The 24,628-nt window shown below is 39.3% G+C and overlaps 1 protein-coding gene and 1 pseudogene across 1 annotated transcript in view; one reads left to right on the plus strand and one right to left on the minus strand.

Moving 5' to 3' along the window:
* The window catches only part of ERC2 (ELKS/RAB6-interacting/CAST family member 2), a 903,427-nt gene that overhangs the window by 724,895 nt on the left and 153,904 nt on the right, over nucleotides 1-24,628 (minus strand). The window lies entirely within an intron of this gene.
* Nucleotides 1,473-23,977, plus strand: LOC120248963 (annotated as a pseudogene).

Raw genomic sequence — 24,628 nt, forward strand, 5'->3', positions numbered from 1 at the left:
ATAACAGCATTGCTAGTTTTATATTTGTAAATTATTAAGTTTTATCTTATTTAAAAGTTTTCTCTTATTTTAAAGTAAACTTAAATCTTCTCTTATTTTAAAAAAGGGGAAACTGCTCTCAATATCTTTGGGCATAAATCCTTTTCTCTGTACTAAAAATTGTCTCTAAAGGATAGATACTAGAAGTAAAATTACAGAATCAAAGGGTAAGACTCATTTATATTGACAAGCTTTTTCCCCAATATGGTTGTCCTAATAATTACACCAAATATGAGACTCTTATCCCTCAATTATAAATGGAAGGCTTTAGAGATAAGTGTAGGTGTGCAGGCTACTCAGTTTAGTCCAGGTCGAACATGCACAGCATCTGGAAGGCTCAGGAAATGTTCATTTGTTTGCACACGTGCGCGCGCGCACACACACACACACACACACTTTAATGTAAAGAACCTTCTTCCATACATGAAACACAAATTCTAAAGAGTCCCAAAGCTCCAAAACCATAAGTTTTCAAAAAGACTTGTACTTCCAGAAAGTAAAAAAAAAAGCTCTCAACTAGGACCCCAATCTCAAGGTGCTAACCAGAGATTTAACACCAATACACAGAATTGGTATTTTAAATCAGATTAACAGAAATCCACATACAAAGTAGAAATAAACAAAAGTACTGTCAGATTGGACAGGTTGGGAGAGGCCTGCAAACTTGAAATTGGCATTACTTTGCACCAGAGAACTAGCTATAATTTCTTTACATCTGCCTGGAAGACTGTCCACGTTTCTTCTGCTCATGGATTATAGCAACACAATGAGATGTTATAAAGCCACTTTAAGAAGCATGAAATGATATGAAATACTTTCTTGGTCCTTCACATACTCCCCTCATACTATACTCAGCCCAAGAGTTAACTTTCCCCAGGAGACTCTAAACCACAAAACATTTTTTTTCACTTCTAAAACTCTTGCTTTCCATGTATTTTCTGACAGGGCTCATGAGTATTTCCAAAAGCTTAGCTATAAGTTAGAATGCACAGCACATTAGGGACAGCTAATTCACTGAGAGGAGGATCCAGCTCTGATTAATTTTTCTTTCCTTACCTTGCTCACAACAGGATTCTCAACCTACCAACTAGCCAACTGACGCTGCCACACAATTGAGCCATCATTCATTCATTCAAATATTTATTGTGTTCTTATTATGTATCAAGTCCCATGCCAGGTTCTGAGAATTCAAAATGAATGCTGAATCAATAATTCTAGCCTCATTCATTTCCCAGTTGTGTGACCTTGGCCAAGTAAGCTAACTTCTCTGAGCCTCGGTTTCCTTAACTATAAAATATGGATAATAATGGTACCGTGCAGAGTCATGGTATTGTGCTGTGGGGAAAAGAGATGGATCTGTAAACCCTGGAGTTAGGTTCTGCCTACCCAAGGCCACTGCTTGTACAGAGACCCTGGGTGAAGCCATCATCACCATGTCTGACCAGGAAGAAAAACCTTCAGCTGAGGACTTGTGGGATAAGAAGGAAGGAGAAAACATTAAACTGAAAGTCACTGGACAGAATAGCAGTGAGATTCACTTCAAAGAGAAAATAACATACCTCAAGAAACTCAAAGAATCGTACTGTCAAAGACAGAGTTCCAATGAATTCACTCAGGTTTCTCCCTGAAGGTCAGAGAAGTGCTGATAATTACACTCCAAAAGAAATGGGAATGGAGGAAGATGTGACTGAAGTTTATCAGGAACAAACAGAGGGTCATTCAATGATTTATATGCTTTTCCATCTTTTTATTTACCCTCAATCCTTTTTTATTTTTAAAAATAGTTCTTTTGTAATGTGGTGTTCAAAATGGAATTGAAAACTGGCACCGCATCTCTTTAAAACATCTGCTAATTTGAATTCTAGTGCCCATTATTCATTATCACTTGTTTTCATTATAATGATTTTTGGTGATCAAACCTCAGCCCCCTTCATGTAGCCCTCTCCTTTTTAAAAATTACATGCATGCACAGAAAGGCCACTTTTCTCAGACTGTGCATTTTCAGGCTTGTGATAAATAAGATTGACCAATTCAAGTGTTCATAATGACTTTCCAGTTGGCCCTGAAGTTCTAACTTGTGAATGCTTCACTCCTGGACTATGATTTTCAGTGGGAGACGGAAGTTTTTCAGAGAACTGAGCTGTGGAAAAAATGACCTTTCCTTAACTTGAAGCTACTTTTAAAATTTGAGGGTCTGGACCAAAAGAAGAGAAATAGGCTAGAGTCAATATAACAGAGATGGCAAGAGTAATGACTAATTCAAAGATGGTTTCACTGAAGAGAAAGCATTTTAAGATACAAGAAAAGTCTTATTAGAAGATTTCAGAGGTGCACCTGGATGGCTCAATTGGTTAAGCATCTGACTTTGGCTCAGATCATGATCTCACAGTTCATGAGTTTGGGTTCTCTGCTGACAGCTCAGAGCCTAGAGCCTGTTTCAGATTCTGTGTCTCCCTCTCTCTCTGCCCCTCCTCTGATCTGCTCAAAAATAAATGAAACATTAAAAAAAAATTCTTTTTAAAGAAGAACTCAGAAATGTTCTAATTTTCATTAGCAGTTAATAAAGTTATTCATGCAGAAGCATATTCAACAGAACACTGCTCTGTTTTATTTTATTTGTACATTTTAGCCTGGGATATGAGTTTTAAATGGACATTGTACCAGCTTCATTAAAGTAAATAAAATATTTGTAAAAAAATAAATATGGTACCTTCCCTCATAATATTAAACAATCATACATGCCCTTCAAATTAAGTGAAATAATATACATGAATGTGGTTTACAAACCTTATTAAATATTCAAACTGTAGCTTAGTCACTAATGTGAAAAAAACTAGAAGCATAATTAATTTAGCTGATTCTGGTTAAAAATTATCAGCAATTAAGAGAAATGTGCAAAATGTAACTTTATACTTGATGTACAAAAAAAGTGTTATACCTCTACATCTTAATTTCATTGTAGCCTCCAAACAGTAAAGAACAAAGGCACAACAATACAACCTTGGCAATTATAAGTAACTCAGTCACCACTACTTAAACATCAGTCTTCTGATTCTCTTCTTTCCCCATCTTCTCATCTACCCCTGACTTCCCAAATGGTAAAGCATCCTCTGGGGCATATTTGCTATCATCTACAGGTAGTGTAGAGTGTGAGTAGCTGGTGCCACCTGGAGTGTTGACCTCTGGTGTCAACTACTGCTGACTGCAGCACCCACCATGGTCCTCAACAAGATCAACACATTCTGAGTCCTTCTCAGCCCTGCCCCAGGACTCCCCAGTCTTCCAACCCTCTCAGCATCTGCCACAGCTTCCCATGAGAGCTCAGGCCCTCTCTGCTGCTTTTCCCAAACCACAATGGAGTTTTGGTCTTATATGGCTATCTTTAGCCACTGCCACTTCTCAATTCACAAGGCCAGTTGAATGTGCATCACCTAGTCTCCCCAGGCTGCTCTGGGAAACAAGCCGTTCTCCCACTGCTTTAGATTCCTCTTGAATTGTCTTCAGAGATTTCTGGATCTAAGGAGACCATATCTAATTCTCCCTTCACTCACGTGAAATGGGACTGGGTGCAGGGGAGCTCTTCCCAGACACCCACTTACTTTTCAACACCAATCACACCCCCTTGGAAAAACAATGGACAAATATGCTTAAGTACTTAATAGCTGTATGACCTTGAGAAGTGCTTAATTAACAGTTTACCCTATCTGTAAAATATGGATAATAATATCCATGTCACAGGGACACTGTGAGAATTAAATGAGATAATACATGTAAAGCCTCTGGGATGAAGCAAGTGCTACCCAATCCCCATCATCCTTTCTAGATTTTCCCTTCTAGATGACCTCTGGTCACTGCATCCATATGTATAAATTGTGTTTGTTCCAACAATAAACTCCATCCTCCTTGATCTAACACCCTGAAAATTTATTTGCAAACATATGCCCCAAGTTTCTGCCCATATAAATTGGCAAGACTTTGCAATTGTTTTGGCATATCATATACCTTAATGCATCATAGTTTAAAATCTTCATCAGGCCTGGCAAGCTTGATAACCATCTGCAGTTTATGTGGCTTAACCTAAACTAAACCAAATGGCTTTATCCTTATTGCCCAATCCCAAGGCTCCATTTCTCACCCTGAGTAACTCTTGAAATTCACATTTAGATTTTCACCTAAGTTACAAAAATAGAAACACTTGAGGAAATTAGCTAAGTTAAAGGCCATTTTCCACGGCATCAGGTTCAAGGCCAGATTAATGTGTTGATACCTTAAGAATTAGAACCTAAGTCAAGGATTTGGCACATTTTACTTTTCAGTCATTGCCTTGTGAGTATGAACTTCACCTCTTCATCAACTCTAGTCATACAGCAGTCTTTTAAACTCCAACTGCAGCACAGAAAGAAGTTTAGCATCTCTGCCTATAAAAAGGGAAATCAGCCTGCCAGAGACTGAAAAGCAATTTTCAAACAAGTCAATAATTACAGAGGTCCACCTCAGCATCCAAATCCCTAGCAAGGAATTTCTTTTTTTTTTTTTTTTTTGCATTGGAGACATCATGTCAAGGCAAGACAATCACTTTGCTCACAGTAAGATAATTAGATATTCTCAGAGAGATCTTCCCTCTGTCCTGAATGCCTTCCTATATTTTGGGATTAGTGGCTTTGACAGCATTTTTGAAGTGAGACAATCCTTTCTTTCTTCAGATCACATCTTACACAGAAGACCAACAGAGTCAAACTACTCTGGGTAAAACAGGACTAGGGGCCCAGATGCCTTACACTGCTAGGTCTCACCCTTGGCTGATTCGGCCTGCCCCACAGAACTCTAGGACTCTTTAGTACCACTTTAAAAGTCACTGCCTTGGGGCGCCTGGGTGGCTTAGTCGGTTAGGCGTCTGACTTTCGCTTAGGTCATGATCTCACGGTTCGTGGGTTTGAGCCCCGCATCGGGCTCTGTGCTGACTGCCAGCTCAGAGCCTGGAGCCTGTTTCAGTCTGTGACTCCCTCTCTCTCTGACCCTCCCCTGCTCACGCTGTCTCTCTCTCTCCTAGAAATTAAAAAAAAAAAAAAAAAAGTTACTGCCTCAGATGATCTAAACCAGGGGTCAGCAAACTTTTTCTATAAAGGGCCAGATAACATATATTTTCTGCTTTGCAGGCCATAAACGGTCTCTTGTTGCAACTATTCAACTCTGCTACTGTAGCATAAAAGCAGCCAGAGACAATATGTAAACAAATCAGCATGCCAGTCCTCTGATAAAACTTTATCTTAAAAAACAAGTGACAAGCTAGATTTGGCCCATGGGCTGTAGTTTACCAACCCCAAACTAAACTAGAGATATAACTTTTTATTGCCTCTTGGTTCAACATGATATTCAAGATAAAGAAGTGGAATATATCATGGAAATCACCAGAAGCTCCACTCTGTACAACCTGAACTTTGATTTATTTTCATTTTACCTAGAATATTTACAATAAATTAAAAAAAAAAATTTTAAAGGGATGCCTGGGTGGCTCAGTTGGTTAAGTGTCCGACTTTGGCTCAGGTCATGATCTCATGGTCCGTGGGTTCGAGCCCCACGTCAGGCTCTGTGCTGACAGCCAGCTCAGAGCCTGGAACCTGTTTCAGATTCTGTATCTCCCTCTCTCTCTGACCCTCCCCCTGCTCACACTCTCTCTCTCTCTCTCTCTCTGAAATAAATTTAAAAAAAAATTTTTATAATATTTACCAAAGTTGTTAAAACACAAAAATTCTGTCTCATTTATTTACCAGGTAGCTGTATAGGACCTAAAACCTATATTTTACTCTATAAAACATGATCATCTCAAATTTGATCTTTCATACAGTAAATTTTAATTATTGGAAGACGTTTGCTGCAATTCCTCCTCCCCCAAAAATACGTATCATTAAGGTATCCTATAAAAATTAGGTTTTACCCTTCCTCTCATACATAAAATAGTGGTATTATGAAAAGTAAGGCAAAATCAAGAGTTTTTTTTTTTAAGTTTATTTATTCTGAGAAGAAACAGAGTGGGGAGGAGCAAAGAGAGAGGGAGAGAGAGAATCCCAAGCAGGTTCCACACTGTCACTGCAAAGCCTGACATGGGGCTCCATCTCACAAAGCCGTAAGATCATGACCTGAGTCAAAATCAGGTCAAAATCAACCAACTGAGCCACACAGCCACCACAAAAGAGGTGCTTTATATAAGTATTATACCAGAGTGGCTGAGGATATAACAAGTATAGGGGGGAAAATAGATTTTGGAGTAATTTTTGATATATCTCAGATACTGCTTAGGAAATTAATATTTATGTATGTATTTATATTGTATATTTATTATATATGATACCACAGTGAGCACCATTCTGACAACAACCAAGCAGAATTCCCGCTCTAAGCATCATGGCAAGGGAAGCCCTGAAGCTATGTTTGTTCCACGAGGTCATTCCTAGCAAATCAGCCTTAACCAGAGCAAGGCTGAAAACTGACCCATCTGCGCCCTCTCCCAGGTTCCAGCTGGATCTATAAAGGGTAAATTCAAGAGCTTAGGGTTCGCTGATGTGACCACATGGAGCAAGATGCAGCACAGGTAAAGCCTGTGGTCATCAGAACTGGAACATCCTGGCAACCCTCGGGTTCCCCTCCCTAGCCCTTCCTCAGGACCAGTAGCATCCAGCACTTGATTTCAACAAGCTGCCCTTTCAGTAATGCCTCCTTTTCTAATCATGCTAGCTAGGGGATTTTTTTGTAAATACAGTGTTAATTTCCAAATATGCTGCCTGCTCCAATTCTCATTCCACCTTCCTAGCCACATCTCTTAGTCTGCTCCAAAGAGAAAGCAAATTTTCTCCATCAGTCTGTCTGGTCTGCAACTGAGGAAAGCAAGCTCTATGAGAATTTTGTGGGAGACCTTCAGGAAACCACTCCTCTCCTGTAAGTCTTGGGACTCTCTGCCACTGCCAAACACTTTCTTATGGGAAGCAGATGAGAATAACAGACTTCCCATTAAATTTTAGTGAAAAGCTTACCAAATAAGGTCAAAGAAGAGTGAATGAGGTGTCACCAAGTGCCCTTAATTTCTGCACAAGTAAAACAAAAAACAGGAGAACATTGCCCCATGTCCCACTCCCAGAATGGCAACTCAAAGTGGCCCCCAGAGATGTGGTTGCAAGCTCAAATAACCCCCCCTTCCACTTATTCTATAGCTACATGAGCCAGGCCAGTTCCAGGACCAAGCACTGCTCACATAGTTGAAGTATCCTTCCTCCAGGCAAACCGAAGATGGCAGCCCCAGAATTTGGCTCAGGCAATCAGACTCCAGAGCCTGCATTATAAATCACTATGCTCTACCTCTACCCCTTCTGACCTCTCCACCTACCCTCTCTGACCTCTCTACCTCCCTCCATCCCTGTCCAGTCCATCCCATACCCTACTTCAGATCAATCTTCCTTAGGCACAACTTTATTACTACCACTTCCTATTACTAATAGTAGCATCCTATTCACAGGCCAGAATGCCAATTTGATTATGGCCCACCCTTTGATAAGATCTTTTGTGGTTCCCTACCATTCCAGAATAAAGTCTTCAATGTTCACCATAGTTTACCATATTTCACAAAACCCCTCTCTGATGGTCCTCTTCAGCCTCATGAAAACCTCTCTCCCTCTTGTCCACTCTATGATAGGTATTCTAGACCAGTGTGGGGAGGCTAATTCAGTCCCTTGATTTCAACAGCCACATTTCAAGTGCTCAAAGTAACATCTGAGTATGGCTACCATACTGGACATTAAAGCTCTAGATTTTCCTTGGTTCCTACGCTATGGACTCAGCTCCCTGTTGCCTCCAGACTTGACTACACTATGCCATTTGCCTCTCATTCATTCCCACCCTTCTCGAATTTCTTTTGATCCTTCTAGTCTCAGCTTATACACCACTAATTCTGGGAGGCCTTCTTTGCCTCCTCTAAGTTAAGAAACTCTATTAAACACTCCCTGGCATATTTACTAAGTGAAATTATTTAACTATGTGCAATCTGTTGTTTCCCATAAGGATCAACAATGTCTGTATTATGAACAGCTGTATCTACAGTGCCTAGTCAGTAAAGACTCTTCCACCTACTAACTTCATTCTAGAGTATAACACTTTTCAAAAAGGGGAAGCCTCACCTACCTTTCATCCCAAACTGCCTCTGATCCTCCCTGCCTTTGCTATGTCCTAGCCAAATTACACAAACCCTCTGCCCTCTGAACTTGTCCTGTGTGTTCCTACCCTTGAGTTTTTGCTTGACTTGCTATCCCCATCCCATTTCATCTCCTGACATCTGTCCCCTTTTAAATGCCACTTCCCATAGGGGTTCCCAACACTTAATGGAAACTGATTATTCTTTGCAGGGTTTTGGAGACCATGTTTGGTATTACAACTCTTCAAGACCCTGCAGTATGACTAGAAAAGCTTTGGCCACATCATCCCACCACCAGCACAGTGTCTGGCACACATCTTGCACTCAGTGAAAGAAAGGTGGTGGGCAGCCACTGAATCTCAGACAGAACTACCAACATGACAATCTGTTGAGCTGGGATGATTAATGTGGATGATGGCAGGATAGGAACTTCAAAAGAAAATTATCTAAATAATAATAGATTAAAAAGGCTGCTGGGAAATGTGAACAAGCTCTCTAATTTACTTTTGGCAAAACGACTTTTCTAAAAATGATAGTATGAAGGTCAAACACTGACAGACATTGCATCATGCTAGCTGTCAATTTTACCGGAAAAGTTTCATGCTAAATCAAAATTGATACTTCAATTTCATTCTTTGTTCTAAAAATTTCTTATACATGGCACCTATATTTTTTCAAATGTGAGATTCAAAATTTTCATTTAATCAATTCCATTTGCAAGATGAAAGTTCAAACTAAACTTACTAAGTTTACTCATTATTTATACAAATTTTGGTCCTAATTTGATCCCAATATGAATATCCTCGTGTAAGAGGGACGTCCTTCATAAAAGTAGAGTCTTAACTAATTCCCTTTAAGAAGTTAACATTCCAAAGACTTTCATGTCTTCTTTGGTCTTACATTTGTGCTACAGAAGTTATAACCCTAGATGTCTTCACAGCCATGAGCTTATTCCCCTGCTACCCACAAAGAGAATAGAGAAGACATTTTCAAAACAAAACAAACAAACAAAAGTCACAGCAGCAAAAAGAAAACTACAATAACACTAGCCCATTTCCATTCAGTTTATGGTCTTTCAGGTAAAAGAGCCTTTAACTTTTTACTCTTAGGCTTTGTGTAAATTACAAGATAGTACAAGTTCAAAGTGATATTTATTTTTAGCCTATCAATCCAATCAGCTTTTGATTTTCTCACTGACTCAGAAATACAAGGGATTTCTACCATACATATTCATTCAAGTAAAAACTTGAGAAATTTTCAGTAGGCCAGAATAATATAGAATTGTTAGTTTGTAATGTGAAAACTAAAACAGCTTTCAATTTGTTATATTATATTAAGCCTAACTAGTACAAATGACTTAACTTTCCTACTTAATCAAAGACAATTCTAATTTCAAGCAAACACAGAAAGACCAAAACAGACAGGCTGGCAACTTGGTAAAATGTACTCTCACAGTCTAATAAAACAGGCTAAGAAAAACATAGTGCTTTAAAACTTCTAATTTTCACCTGCCTTCTCCCAGACCCTCCCACACTATCCACAGCTGACTTTTTTGAGGTATTAAGGAATATGAATTTTAGTCTGCTATGAGGCTTCTCCAAATCTGGTTACTTAATGTGATACCATTCTTATTTTTTAATTTTTTTAATGTTTGTTTATTTTTGAGAGGGAGAGAGAGAGAGCACGAGCAAATGAGCTGGGGAGGAACAGAGAGAGAGGGAGACAACAGAATCTGAAGCAGGCTCCAGGTTCTGAGCTGTCAGCACACTGTGGTATCATGATCTGAGCCAAAGTCAGACACCTAACCAACTGAGCCACCCAGATTCCCCTCATTCCTATTTTTTAGTTACACCCAGCTTGGTTGAGGATAAAGCTGTAAATAGGAGGTTAAGTTACTAAAGATTAAAAAAAAAAAAATCAAGATCTGTCATTAGCAAGAAAACAAGGGAGATTTCATAAATACTAGTACTTCGGCTAACATTATAAACATGCAAGATCCAAACAGCATAAATAAAACTCTGTTACATGTCTAGAGGAAAGAAAGGGTATCAGAAAAAATTGAGAGTTCCCAGCACTATCTTGACTAAAAAGAACTGAAGTCAAGTTAACATTCTGAGGCAGGAGATCCTTCCTGGCTCTCATCCCAAATTCTCCACAAGATGTGTTTCACCAGTGTCAAAACCCACAAGGAGATACCTACACACACTTGCATCACAATTATCTATAAGTACTATCTTATTCAAGTTCAACACACTAAGACACACTCAACTTACTCATAGGTGAGTCCATTTAAACCCTACATTGCACACTTTTTTTTTTTTTTTTTACAAATAGTTTATTGTCAAATTAGTTTTCACATAACACTCAGTGCTCATCCCCAAAGTGCCCTCCTCCATGCCCATCCCCCCCACCCCCCCCACATCCATCAGTCCTCAGTTTTTGTCAGCATTCAAGAGTCTCTCATGGTTTGCCTCTCTCCCTTTCCCCCACCATTTCCGCCCTTCTCCTCCCCCTTGTTCCTCCGTCAAGTTCCTCCTAATCCTCCTATACGTGCAAACATATGATATTTGTCCTTCTCTGCCTGACTTATTTCGCTCAGCATAACACCCTCAAGGTCCATCCATGTTGCTACACATGGCCAGATTTCATTCTTTCTCATTGCCATGTAGTATTCCATGGTATAGATAAACCACATCTTCTTGATCCATTCATCTGTTGCCATACCACCCTGAACGCGCCCGATCTCGTCTGATCTCAGAAGCTAAGCAGGGTCGGGCCTGGTTAGTACTTGGATGGGAGACATTGCACACTTCTAACAAGCTTGCCATTCTAATTCCCATTCTTCAGCAATCTAACAATAAAAAGATGAAATGTAAAACAAGCGCTAGAGACACCAATATTGTTGACAGGGATAGATGTCCTCCAGGAGCATAGGCGGAATCAGAAAAAACACCAAAAATATACATGGAAAGGAGATAATCTGAGACCACTTAGGAGAGAGGCAAATAATCCTATATTCCCAAGACCACCCCAAGGCACCAACCCCATCATGAGAAAGAATAATAATAGACACTGTTAATCTTGACCTTGAGCTATGAAGCAAAAGCTCCAATCTGCTGGGGACACTCTTTGTGTAAGAAAGCCAGGAAGTATTCCAATAGCTGTAATCTATAAAGACTTCCCTCAGAGTGGTTAATCATTTTTGAAAGTGTTGACACATAAAGGGTGAGGCTGTGGTCACTTGGGGAGCTGTCTTATATGGAAAGCTCCCTTCTCCCATACCATTAGTTAATGAAGCACTGCATACGTACACTCCATGTCAGAAAGCAATTCCAAGGACAGCATTCCAAAGTCAGCTATAACAACAAACAACAGATGTCCTAAAGAGACACAAATATTCCTCCCCACACCAAAAGTGTTTAAAAAGGAAGAAAAAAATAAAACAAAACAAAACAAACAAAAAAAACCTGTGTGACCAGATAGGTAAACTACCAATGAGTTAAAAAACAAAATTTCAAGTTTCCAATGAATGAACAAAAGCACCAAAATAAAAACAAAAACAAAAAGACAAATCATTCTCATTTTTACAAAAAAAAGGCAGCAGATAAATTTTCTTCTGTACAACTGCCAGGCCCACAGGCAGCTCTTCAACACTGAGATGATGAAATCTGAAAGATTTCCTCATGGAAGCAGACCCTTCCAAGTAGCAAATTTCCATTTTTTTCTTTTTTAAGTGTATATATTTATTTTGAGAAACAGAGACAGAGTGAGTTGGGAGTGGGGAGGGTGAGAGGGCAGAGAGAGAGAGGGAGAGAGAGAATTCCAAGCAGGTTTTGTGCAGCTAGTTCAGAGACTGATGTGGGGTCCAAACTCATAAAACCATTAAGATCATGACCTGAGCCAAAACCAAGAGTTGAACGCTTAACCGACTGAGCTGCCAAGTGCCCCGCAAATTTCCATTTTTAAGTAACCATATTTATTGTTATTTTCTCCAGTTACAACAATGTGAATGGTTGTTAAATACTAAATTCTAGTTTCTAAACTCCTATAATGGAGATGAAACAGCCGCCAATCCAGGTAGGGTCTGGTAAGGGTATGAACTCTCCACCCCCAACCCCCAGCACCAAATTACTAAAGTCCATCAACTTAGGGCAAAACAGGACCAAGACATCTGGCTGAAAGGAGACCACTGTGGCCAGATCTGAAGGGCAGTAAGTGTGTCTCCCACCATCATGTCAGGCTATGTACTTATGTATTTATTTAGAACTTCGACTTCGCCTGCTTTTAGAAAGGCTCTGAGGATCCTGGCCAATGGGCTGCCTAAAACACCAGTCCTGCAATTTCTTCACACATTTTTTTACATCCTGAAAAAGTTTAATGGAAAAACCATACTCTCATCCAAACCATCCCGAATACACATAACGATAGCAAGGAGATAATAATCCAGTGGTTCCCACCTGATCCTTACCTTGTCCCTGCCACAGTATACAGGAGTAGGGTGACCAGCTCCTCCTGATCTGTCCAGCACTTTTCCAGTTTATAAACTGGAAGTCCCACATCCTGGAACCTCCTCACTCCTAGGCACCTGGAATAGACAGTCATCCCCCACAGAAACAGTGATATTCACACATCCCCATGGTGGTGTCCAAAGATGCAATTACATAAAACCCCGTGTCTTTTTTTTAGCTCAGGGAAATATAAATATGAGTGGGAATCTCGTCGTTCAAAGTTGGATTCAAATTCCATTCCCTCCACTTCCCAGCACTGTGAACTTAACCTCTCTAAAAGCCCTAGTTGCTATACTTACAAGATAACAACAGAACCTCCCTCAGAGAACTATGGGTCTAAACTAAGCTTTCTATTATAGAAGCTATCTAATATTGCATCTCATATTTATATCATTTTATTTTATATGGTAACCACATAATTTAATTTTAACACATTATTTGTGAATTTCATGACCCTAACTACTAAGAACAAATCATTTCCCCCACAGCTCACAACTTAGGCTCACAGGTGAGAATTCTAGCATTAGTAACCATAAGAATGACATCAGCACCAAAAAATCCAGGTGTGAGGGGCGCCTGGGTGGCTTAGTAGGTTAAGCGTCCAACTTTCGCTTAGGTCATGATCTCGCGGTTCGTGGGTTCGAGCCCCGCGTAGGGCTCTGTGCTGACTGCCAGCTCGGAGCCTGGAGCCTGTTTCAGATTCTGTGTCTCCCTCTCTCTCTGACCCTCCCTTGCTCACGCTCTCTCTCTCTCTCTCTCTCTCTCTCTCTCTCTCCCCGAGAAATAAATTAAAAAAAAAAACATTAAAAAAAAAATCCAGGTGTGATCCTTCTTTGCAAAATGACCAATTTGGGCACATCTGAATACAAAAAGAAAAATAACCCAGGAGTTTACCACTTGGACAAAAGAGTAGATTTTCTTCTACCTGGTTCCCTGTCAGTAACTGCATTCTCTCTTTCCTGCTCTGCCCATCTAGAAAAGCTCTCTGTTACCTGCATCACAAATACTGCTATATCTAAAAAGATCAAGTTGACAATAGCCAAGATATGGAAGCACCTAAGTGTTCACCCAAAGATGAATGGATAGGAAACCTGGGTGGCTCAGTCGGTTAAGCGTCTGACTTCGGCTCAGGTCATGATCTCACGGTTTGTGGATTCAAGCCCCGTGTTAGGCTCTGTGCTGACAGCTAGCTCAGAGCCTGGAGCCTGCTTCAGATTCTGTATCTCTCTCTCCCTCCGACCCTCCCCTGCTCACGCTGTCTCCTTCTCCCAGAAATAAATAAAAAACATTAAAAAAAATCAAAGACGAATGAATAAAGACAAGGTGAAATGTAGTTACACACACATATATATATAATATATAATGATATATAGTTACACATAGATACACACATATATACACATTTATATATAGTGGAATAGATATTTTTATGGCTGGTTAATATTCCATTATACATGTTATATATATTCTATTATATATACATATACATATACAAATGTGTATATATATTATGTATATACTACATATATACATAATATATATATATATAATGTAATATATACATACATATATATATATGGAACACATAATGGAATATTATTCAGCCATAAAAAAGAATAAGATCTTGCCATTTGGGACAGGCTAGGGTACAGTGCTAAATTAGGTTAGTCAGAGAAAGACAAATGCCATATGATTTCATTCATATGTGAAATTTGTGAAACAAATTTTAAAAAGAGATGAAACAGACTCTTAAATACAGAGAACTGGCAGTCACCAGACGGGGACTAGGTGAAACAGGTGAAAGGGATTAAAGCACACTTATTTTGATGAGCTTTGAGTAATGTATAGAATTTTAGAATCATTATATTGTACACCTAAAACTAATATAATACTTGAATAACTAAATAAGAGGCCAAATAAAACACGTTTCCCCTCAGTGACTGTTCAAATGTAATTCAATGTAAAACAGCAGACTGTCGCTAGAAAGAAATGGAGGTAAAAGTGGAATAACAACAAGAACATGTGTACAATGTGTCAACCCAAGGCATGACAGCAGATAAGCCAAGAATGCCCACATGGCCAATGCTAAGTTATGTGTATAGCCCTCAAGTCCAAAAAAGCAAAGTCCTGAAGGAAAACACATACTATAGTGTAGTATAGTCTCATGTACAAAAGGGATATCCCTGTCCCCATTTCTCTAGCACAACTACCATGTCACTCCCTTTCCTTCACTTATTTCTCCCTCACATGAAAAGGATAGCAACATACACAAGCAGGCATTAGTGACAGCTTCAAGATGAAAGTGAGATTCAAGGACCTCTTTTATGGAGGATTCTATTTTCATATGCATGAGATGTGGAAATTAAACAAATTATACTTTTCTTAATGCTCTCTACCACATTAGGACTTCTGGGATAATGATTTGTATTGCTCTGCACACCAGAGCAGAAGCTTCCAACGAAAGGTGTGACGGCAAGGTTGTCACCAGCTTATATGGCACATTTGTGCAAATTATAAAAGGAACTCCCTTCCTTAAGACACTTTACTTATGACTTTTCTGACTACCATAAAACCAATATAATTTTGTTGGAACAAGGGGCTGTGTTACCATCTTCTGACAAACTGTCATAATATATAGGTAAATCGATAATATCGATGATATACAGAGTTGTGTAGTGCCCAATCTATACAACTATACATTAGTTTTGGACAATGTCCCTTGCTCTTCATTGAATCACAGCACTTCAGATAAACTTGTGATTTGCCTAAAAATTGTCCAGACAAGTCAGATTTACATGTTACTTGTGTGGATGTGTGATTGTATGCATGTGTGCATCCATATCACATATTATTTTTTTAATGAAAAGGAAGGAAGGAAGGAAGGAAGGAAGGAAGGAAGGAAGGAAGGAAGGAAGGAAGGAAGGAAGGAAGGAAGAAAGAAAGAAAGAAAGAAAGAAAGAAAGAAAGAAAGAAAGAAAGAAAGAAAGAAAGAAAGAAAACAAAACAAAACTGTCTGCCAGGTTAGATTACTGGACCAAAGCCATGGAAACAGCTATTCTTGATATATCAGGATTAGAAATTTTTAAATACATGCTTTTATACCAAGGCAATGTCATAGTGGGAGAAAGAGGAAAATATGTAGTTCCAAAGCAATCAATTTATTCCCAAGGCAAAAATATTTATTCTTACCCTACATGATCAAAAATTTTACTAATGGTCATAAAAATAATTGCCCCATTTCAAAAAACACTTACTATAGCACAGGAATAAAGTTTACCATGTGAGCTGCTTCTTCCTTAAATAGTTTTATGTTTAGCTGCCATCAACTTCACCTTTCCCACCTTCAGATTCTGGCTTCTAAATGAGACCATTAAGAGTTCACAAGGCCCAGTATAATGGGTTTTCCAGAAACAAGATCCCAGTTTCCCAAGCAATGGGAAGGCCAGACCACAAGAGCCACAGCTTAAAGAAAGTAAATAATTCAAAAATAAAAGTCTGTAAACAGGCAGGTTTTTTATGACCTGCTCTACTTGCAGAGCATTGACTCAGACATATTGCTTTTCCTTATCCTCTTATATCATCACTACAAGTAACAGTGAGTGCAGCAAGGCCAAGAAAAACAGCTTTATAAAGAGAGAGAAGGAAGCCAGCCCAGTGAGATTCTAATAATGGCCAGGTGCCCTTTTCCTGGATTCTCTCACTTTATTATCACAACACATATTGTCTTAGTCCCATTTTACAGAGGAGCAAGCTGAGTCTCAGAGAGGCTGAACAACTTGTCTAAGGTCACATAGCTAGTAACAGTAAGCCATGTCTGGCATCACAGCTCTTGCCTTTCTGCTATACCACACTGCTCTGAGCAAAAGTTTAGGTCAGCACTTAAACCTTCATATGCTCCCAGGTCTCCTGCAGATCTTGTTATTAAGCAGATTCTGATTCCCAAGGCCTGGAGTGGAGCCTGAGATGCTGCATTTCTAATTGGGGTTAGACAATTTTAACTAAAAGTATCGGACCACACTTTGAGTAGTAAGGTTTTTGACCAGTGGTTCTCAACTGGGGACAATTTTGCACCCCACCCCCCAGGGGACATCTGGCAATGTCTGGGGACATTTTTGATTGTTACAACTGGGGAAATATGGTGCTAATGAATTCTGTAGGTGGAGGTCAGGGATGTTACTAAACATTCTACAATATATAGGATGCACCACCCTCCACCACCACCAAAGAATTATCCATCCCAGAATGTCAACAGTGTGACAAACAGTTGGGGAACTCTGTTTCAGAGGTCCCAAGTTCATTTAAACTTCTTCCAAAGCTGCTGTAGATTTGCAAACTTGCACTGGGGTCAAAGGTAGCTCCAGTATTTCCAAACTTCTTAAAGTCTGATAGAAAAGTTGATGCCATACAACTTGGCTAGAGTACGATGAAGTTTAATTTCCTCACAAATATTCCACCATCATACTGAAGAAAATCAAACCAGCTGATTACATAGAAGCATTTCACAAACTGCCTAGAGTTTCTGTAAGGTCCTTGTTTCTCAGCACTGGAGTTCACAATTGAAAAAGCAAAAGATAAGATTATTTTTAGATGCAAATTTTATAATTTCCTGTTCTAGTAGTTCAAACATTTACCTTGATGGATCAAATGAAACCATCTCTCACTATTCAGCATTAGTTATTGCTCCCCACCATCAATATTGCTGGGATATTGTAGTGCTTTGTACTCGGTATCCACTCAATTCCCAAAATTCAGTAAAGAAACCAGTCATTCATCTACATTTTTAATATTTATGACACCAAAACACAAGTTCAATTTTAATACTTTTTTCCTGAAGTAACCATACTTTATTGTCTTCAAATGTCATTTTGTTTGATTACAGCATATGTATTAGAAATACTACATTTGAATACAACTGGAGGGGGTGTAAATTAAGGTTTGGTTAAAATCATATAGCTTTTTCAGGGAGGTGGGGTCTATGTGTGTCACATCTTATGGGTTCTTATATACTAAGGACAGTGCTAGATCCTATGAATGGTCTTTGCCTGGATATTCACAGTCAAGTAAATGGATGTTTAATAATTCCTATAAGAAATAAGCACAGGCAGTCTAGGGTGAGAGAGAGTGAAAGCAAGGGCTTCTGAGAAAGTAATGCTTGGCCTGAATAATGCGGGATAAATATAGGTTAGTCAGGTAAAGATGGAGAAGGAAAGGTACACCCAGACAACAGGGGAGCTGCACAAACATAAGCACAGAGCCCAGGGGCCAGTTACTGAGCAAAGCCAGAGTTTGAGGTGACTGGAGCAGAGGAGAGAAAGAGCAAGAAGTGAGACTAGAAAAGCAGGGAGGGACCCCATGAGCCAGGCTCTGGAGTGTGTACTTGGTCCACCTGGCAATGGAGGGTATGGAAAGGACAGACCTACATTTTTCAAAGATGATTATGATAACAGCATGAAGAAGGAACCACAAGAGGCATAAAGTTGGGAGAACAGTTAAGAGGACCAGGCCAAAGTTAAGAGCAATGGAAATGAAAAGCCACAAGATCCAAAACTTTGTAGAAAGAATAAACAAGAGTTAGTGATATAGTGGATGTAGGGGATGTGGTAGGCTGAATAATGGCCCCCCCAAAGATGGCCACATCCTAATCCCCAAAACCTGTGTATAGGTTACCTTATATGGCAAGAGGGACTCTGCAAATACATTAAGGATCTGGAGATGAGAAGATTATCCCAATGTAAGCACAGGGGTCCTCCTAAGAGGGAGGTGAAAGGGTCAGCCAGAGGGAAGGAAATGTAACAACAGAAGCAAAGGTTATAGAAAGAGAGATTTAAGGATATAGGAAGGGGCCACGAGCCAAGGATTGCAGCTGGCTTCTAAAGGCTTTGAAAGGCAAGGAAATGAATTCTCCCCTAGAGCCTCCAGAAGGGACAAAGGCCTGCCAACACACTGATTTTAGCACAGTGAAACTGATTTCAGACTTCTGACCCCCAGAACTATATGAGGATATGCTGTAAACTAATAAATTTGTGGTAATATGTTATAGCAACAATAGGAAACTAGTACAGGAGTGATGGAGAAAGAGAAATTGATGATGACTCCCAGTATCTGGCTTGGATTGGGAGCTAAACAGTGGTGGCAGTCGGAAAAACAGAGACACAGGAGAAAGAACAGTTGGGAGGGAAGACAAGATGTTCCGTTTTGGACAGGCTAAGATCTCTCTGCAACCTGAAAGATGCTCACTAGAAACTTACATATACATATAGGGCCCTAATGCTCAGGAGACAAGTCCAAACTGGGGATAGAATTTTCCACAAACTTGGTACTCAGAATGTGTTTAATCAGGTCTACTGAATTTTCATCTTCTTTTAATGAAAAGCCTAGCTGCAGGAATATTACCCCTACTATTATAATGGAGACAAAATAAACTATGAGGAATAAATTATTCCTATAGGCAAGAATGGGATAGTGGAAGAACTCTATTCACATTCTAACTCTAACATGGTAGCTATGTTACCCTGAAAAAGTCATACCTGCTCTGTGCCTCAGTTTCCTCATCTGTAAACAGAGGATAAATCCTGAGATTTATGTAGTAAATGTATTACATAAATAATGAGTGACTGGCACTTAGAAAAGTGTCAAGCAGAAAGTAAATACTCAATAAAGGGAACCATCATAAGCACTGCTTGTGCACAATTCATTCAAAATATTTTGATGAATGATAAGAATTTTTATGTCCTCTCAAAGGTTGTAACAACTTCTAATTATTTCATGTTTTCTTTCCTCAGTCATTTTCTATATACATCAAACGCTTTGGCACCTATTATATTAAAGATGTGTAGAATGATTTTCCTCACAAGAGGCAGATGTGTATCAATAATGATAAACCAGCAGTCAGCACCTACTGTGTGATAGGTGCTGGTGATACTGAAGATGAGTAATATATGATTCCTGCTCTCGAGAAATGCACAGGCTTAAAAAGAGATATAGATATAGATATGTGGATAATCATATAGATATAAAGATAGTAAACTAACATTTATTGAGCACCTACAATGTGCCAGCCCTTACATGTATTCATGCACTACATATAATTCATCTATTACATGCATTACATTTAAATTTATGCAAACCCTGTGAAGTAGGCATTTACCACACAATATAATCCACTCTATAACATTCTGAAGCAATTATAAAGTAAGCCCGGGATGGTGCAGAGAAGGTCACTTTCAAGTGTGCACAGCTCAGTACAAACACCTGTGCCTCAACAAGTGCCCTGTAAAATGCCACCAGATGAGGCTTGATTCTGAAAAGAGAAGTCAATGGTTTGTAAAGGGAGCATGGACTTGCTTTACAAGGAGACCAACTGATGTGACCGTAACTCTTGTTCATCCCCTCCTCATCTTTCTTCAAAGAAACATAAATGACATTTGTTGAGCCAAGCCTCGTGCAAAGTGCTTTGTGTAGGTCATTTCATTTAAGACCAAAGAATAAACTTGCACAGGTGAATGGAAAGGTTTTATAGGAAGCACGGAAAATTGCTGACTAAAATTATACTGGGCCAGAAGTCTCCTATAAATTTCACTAGCATTCTTAGGTCTCTTGCAAAAGCCCAGAACTTCTACTTGGAACACAACAAGAGAGACAATTAACCCCATAAAATAATGCAGATGAAAACGCAAAGGGAAGGAAATGATTGAGGTTAAAATAAAAGAGAAGGAAACCAACTTAATAAGAGAAAGAATACGATTTTAAATGAAGTCATAATATTAGCCACATCAGAAACCTAAATAGAAAAGGAAAGTGTCAAAGAAAACAAATCAGAGACAGAGAGGAGCCTGGTGGGAAGAAATGACTAGAAGTTATTTTGACTTTTCTACAGAACAGAGGGTACAATGATTCTCATTTCTGAGGTCACATCACATGCCTAAGGCTGTAGGCAAATGACTTAGCTTCCCTAATGAAGTAATGGGACAATGTCAGCACCTAAACCTCACAGGCTTGCTCTGAGGAGTAGGTGAGTACAGGACTGAGCTCCATGCCTGCACCATACAGTATATTTTTTTTACCAGTGTCAGAAACAACAATGATTTGTGCTATTAGCAGCCCCCTGCCAGGGCCTTCCAAGATGACACTCCATCAACCTTTCTCTCTGTGTGTGATAGCCCTCAGACAGACCATGCCACACAGATTTCTCAAGAGGCTGCTGTGATTTCAAGAAGTGTGGTATTTTAAACCATTCTCCTGGAGTCCCCTCACATTTTTGTCTGTGAGGCAACCAAGCAAAAAGCCAACATGCAAAGATAATCACAGCCTACCAAGAGGGGAAAAAATAATGAGTTCTTCCAAGAGATTTCAAGCCTTCCAGAGAATCCTGTGTCATCACATGTTAGAAGTCCTGCTCAGCATAAGCATCCTCAAATCTCCACTAAACTTCTGTGATCCCTCTCCCTGTAACAATTGCTCAAGAGGCAGCCTAAGAATATCCACTGAGGTTAGCACCTGGCAGGTTTTTAAGGCGTCTCAAGCTTGCAGTGTAGAATTGGCAAAGATCCAGTCATGTGCAACATTTTCTCTTTTAAAGCAACTAAAGCTTGAGTCCTTAAAACCATCTAAATCTTGACATGCATCATAAAAGTACTGCAACAGAGACTCTTGGCAGGAACACCACTGGGTATTATGAAGCTATGGTGGAGTACCTACATTAAGTGTTATTTCTGCTGTCTAAGGCACAGTCAGGTTTTGCGTCTTCCTTGCTGTATGAACTCTGACAGAAGGACAAAGATCTCCACTGCCCTTTAGAAGAAAATCACCTTGCAATTCATTCCTATTTGGATGTGGATGGAAAAAGCCATGCGTTAAAGATCATTTGTCTAAACCAGGATTAATCTCCAGCATGCTAAAAAGTGCTCACACATGGTGAGGGAGCTCTTGATTCCAGGTTCAAGTGATTAAATCTAAAGATTTTGTTTTTAGCAACTATTTAGAGAAATATGTTTAAGTCTGGCCAAGAAATATAAAAGTAAAGTGGCACTGATAAACCCAAAAGAAGCTAAGGCTAGAGAAGCAGCTAATCTCCACAAATAGGTATCTGAGTGGGGGAGGTGTTGAGTGTTGATAAAGCATTTCCTTTGTATATGATCACTGGCCCCAATATGCAGCACTGAAGAACAGAGAAACTCTGCCACTCATCTGTGGAATTCTCTGAGAGAAGAGACCTTCCCTCCATTAATAACTTTTAAAAACATGCACTAATTCATTCTGGCAGTCCAAATCCTCCCCTCAAGCTTCATTAAGTGATCAGGCTGGCTGAGTTCAAACATACATGCAGGATAAAGAGAAAAAACTCAAGTCTAGAGAAAATTGGGGAAGGGGGAAGGACAGCAAACAAAATCCTACAATCTAAACTTAAACGTTTTAGAATCAGGAAAAGAAGGCAAAACTAGAGGACTTGGTCAAGTGGGTCAAAAAACAAAGGTTTCAATTGCATAAAAAGCTAAATATGAGTTCAGATTTTTTAGTGCAATATACATAAATACTTGCTGCTATTTTAATATTTGCCTTTACTTGAGCTTTAGTAGGACTCTGCCTGAGGCAAGATTTTTTTAAGTAATAATAAAAATACTTAATAGTACTTAGAGCAAAGCATGTGTGGTCATGATGTTTTAAAGGGAGAAAGAAAGGTAATTCTGAACATCTGTGCTACATTTCCACACAATAAAACTACCACACTCCAAAATTATTCTTAAGTTTGGTGGAGCTGGGGAAGGGGTGGATAACAGCTCATGTAGAGAAATGTTTATTGAAAAAACAGAAAGGGAGACTCAGAAGCCATTTGGGGGAACACAGGAACAACAACTTTACCGTAAAATAGAACTGCTGATTAACAGTGAGAGTCCAGTAGTCAAAAAGCGAAGTTATGTGTCTTTTCAGATCCATAATTACTACTCCCATAAATACTCCTGAGAATCAAACATCTTTTATTTTCACAAAGTCCCGACCTTCCCACATGGTATCTCAGATCAAAACACCACCCCAAACCCTCCCTTAAATTTATTTTCTAGGACTTGCCGAATTCCCAGCCCCACCTTTCCTAAGAGGGAAGGAGTAAGGGAGGGGGAGCCAGAAGTAGCTTCTCTCTCAATCTTTCTCTCCCTCCTTCTCTTTCTCTCTCTTTCTTCCTTTGTCTCTCTTTGTCTCTCTCCCTCTCTCTCTCTCTCTCTCACACACACACACACCCCACTTCTGTTTCTTTTCAGACTCCAGCCCACACCTCCCCTCAGCACATCTGTTTCCTAGTTCAATCCCCTGCAGGCAGTCTTTGGGTCAAGAATTATCATGACTGAGCTGCCCTTCCTCAGTAAAACAGTTTCAAGCAGGTGGAGCTCAGAATTACTGTATTTGCCACAGCAACAGGCCAGCCACCAGAAGAATATGTCAATCATGCTACACCAGCAGTTCACAGTCTGTACGATTTCATCCCCCAGGAAATATACTGCAATGTCTGGAGATATTTTCGGTTGTTACAACTGGGGAAAAGGGAAAGGTACTTTTTGCACCTAGTGGACATAGGCCCAGGATGCTGCTAAACATCCTAACAATGCACAGGACAGTCCCACAATAAAGATTTATCCTGCCCCAAATGTCAACAGTGCTGAGAGTGAGAAATCTTGGGCTATACCAAGGAAGCAAAATTTCAAAAATAGGCAGGGTCTTCCTCCAACACTAATTATGCTCAAACAGCTGGCAACTCAGCCCACAAGTTACCAGAACAGGTCTGATGCCTTAGAGGCTGAAGGAAGGACAGGTGGTAAGGGGATTTCTTGGTTGTCATCCTGACCAGGTCCTAGCTTTACTTGATTAAGAATATTTTCCATAGGAAAACCTAGCAAGTCTATGGCATACCAACAATTACTATGTGTAAGTATCTTTTAACACGACTTATTTATAAATGGACAGTTTCTTTTTCAGGCCAGTTCCTTCAAGGCAGCCACAGATTTACTAAAGCACTGTGTAGGCCTAAAAAGTGTCAATAAGCACAGGCATTGAGGGAGAAAAAGGGAGGAAGAGTTGGAAGCTCTGTTTTAATTAGGTCAGGAATTCCTGGTTCTTTCGGAGTTTGAATGGCAATCTCCATTTCTCTGCCACTTTATAGGTTAGTCAATTCTTCCCACACAGTCCCTTTTTAATCCACAGGTTACCTCTCCCAACACCTACCACTCCGGAAAGAGCTGCAGACTTTTGTGATAACTGGTAATACCCAATGTGAGATGAAAAACAGCAGCCTAATAATTGAAAAGGTATAAATACAGGCAAAAATGACAGGAAAAAATACTGTCTCTCATTTTAAAAGAAACTCAAAAGCTATATAAAAATAGTGAGATTTGATACTCTAGATACAACAAATTGTACATATGCTTTTTACCAAACATCTTGATTCAAAAACTATTCGCTTATCATCTAATTCAGGAGGCACCACACTTTTCTTAAAGGGCCAAGTTATAAATATTTTAGGGTTTGAGGACCAGGAGGCAAAATCAAAAATTTTCTTTTCAGCAACTATTTAGATATTATATTATTTATATATTTAGGATACTATATACTCACACAACTATTTCAAATATAACCATTTAAAATGTTAAAAACCATTCTTAGTTCCTAGGCAATTAAAAAATAGATGGTGAGCCATGTTTCCCCACAAGCTACAGTGTGCCCTCTCTTGATCTGATTGAGTAAAAAGTGTTTATATTTATTCTAAAGACTCACTCACCTTTTTTCTTTTTCTAAAAACCACTCATGTATTATTGTATCTTTCCTTTATTAAGGAGGATTTGATTCATTCTTTATATAAGTTACAACTGCTGTAACTATATTATATATATAACTATATTATAGTTACAGCAAGCAC

The sequence above is a fragment of the Hyaena hyaena genome, unplaced genomic scaffold (genome assembly GCF_003009895.1).
Source record: "Hyaena hyaena isolate Hyena2069 unplaced genomic scaffold, ASM300989v1 scaffold_618, whole genome shotgun sequence".
NCBI classification, from domain to species: Eukaryota; Metazoa; Chordata; class Mammalia; order Carnivora; family Hyaenidae; genus Hyaena; species Hyaena hyaena.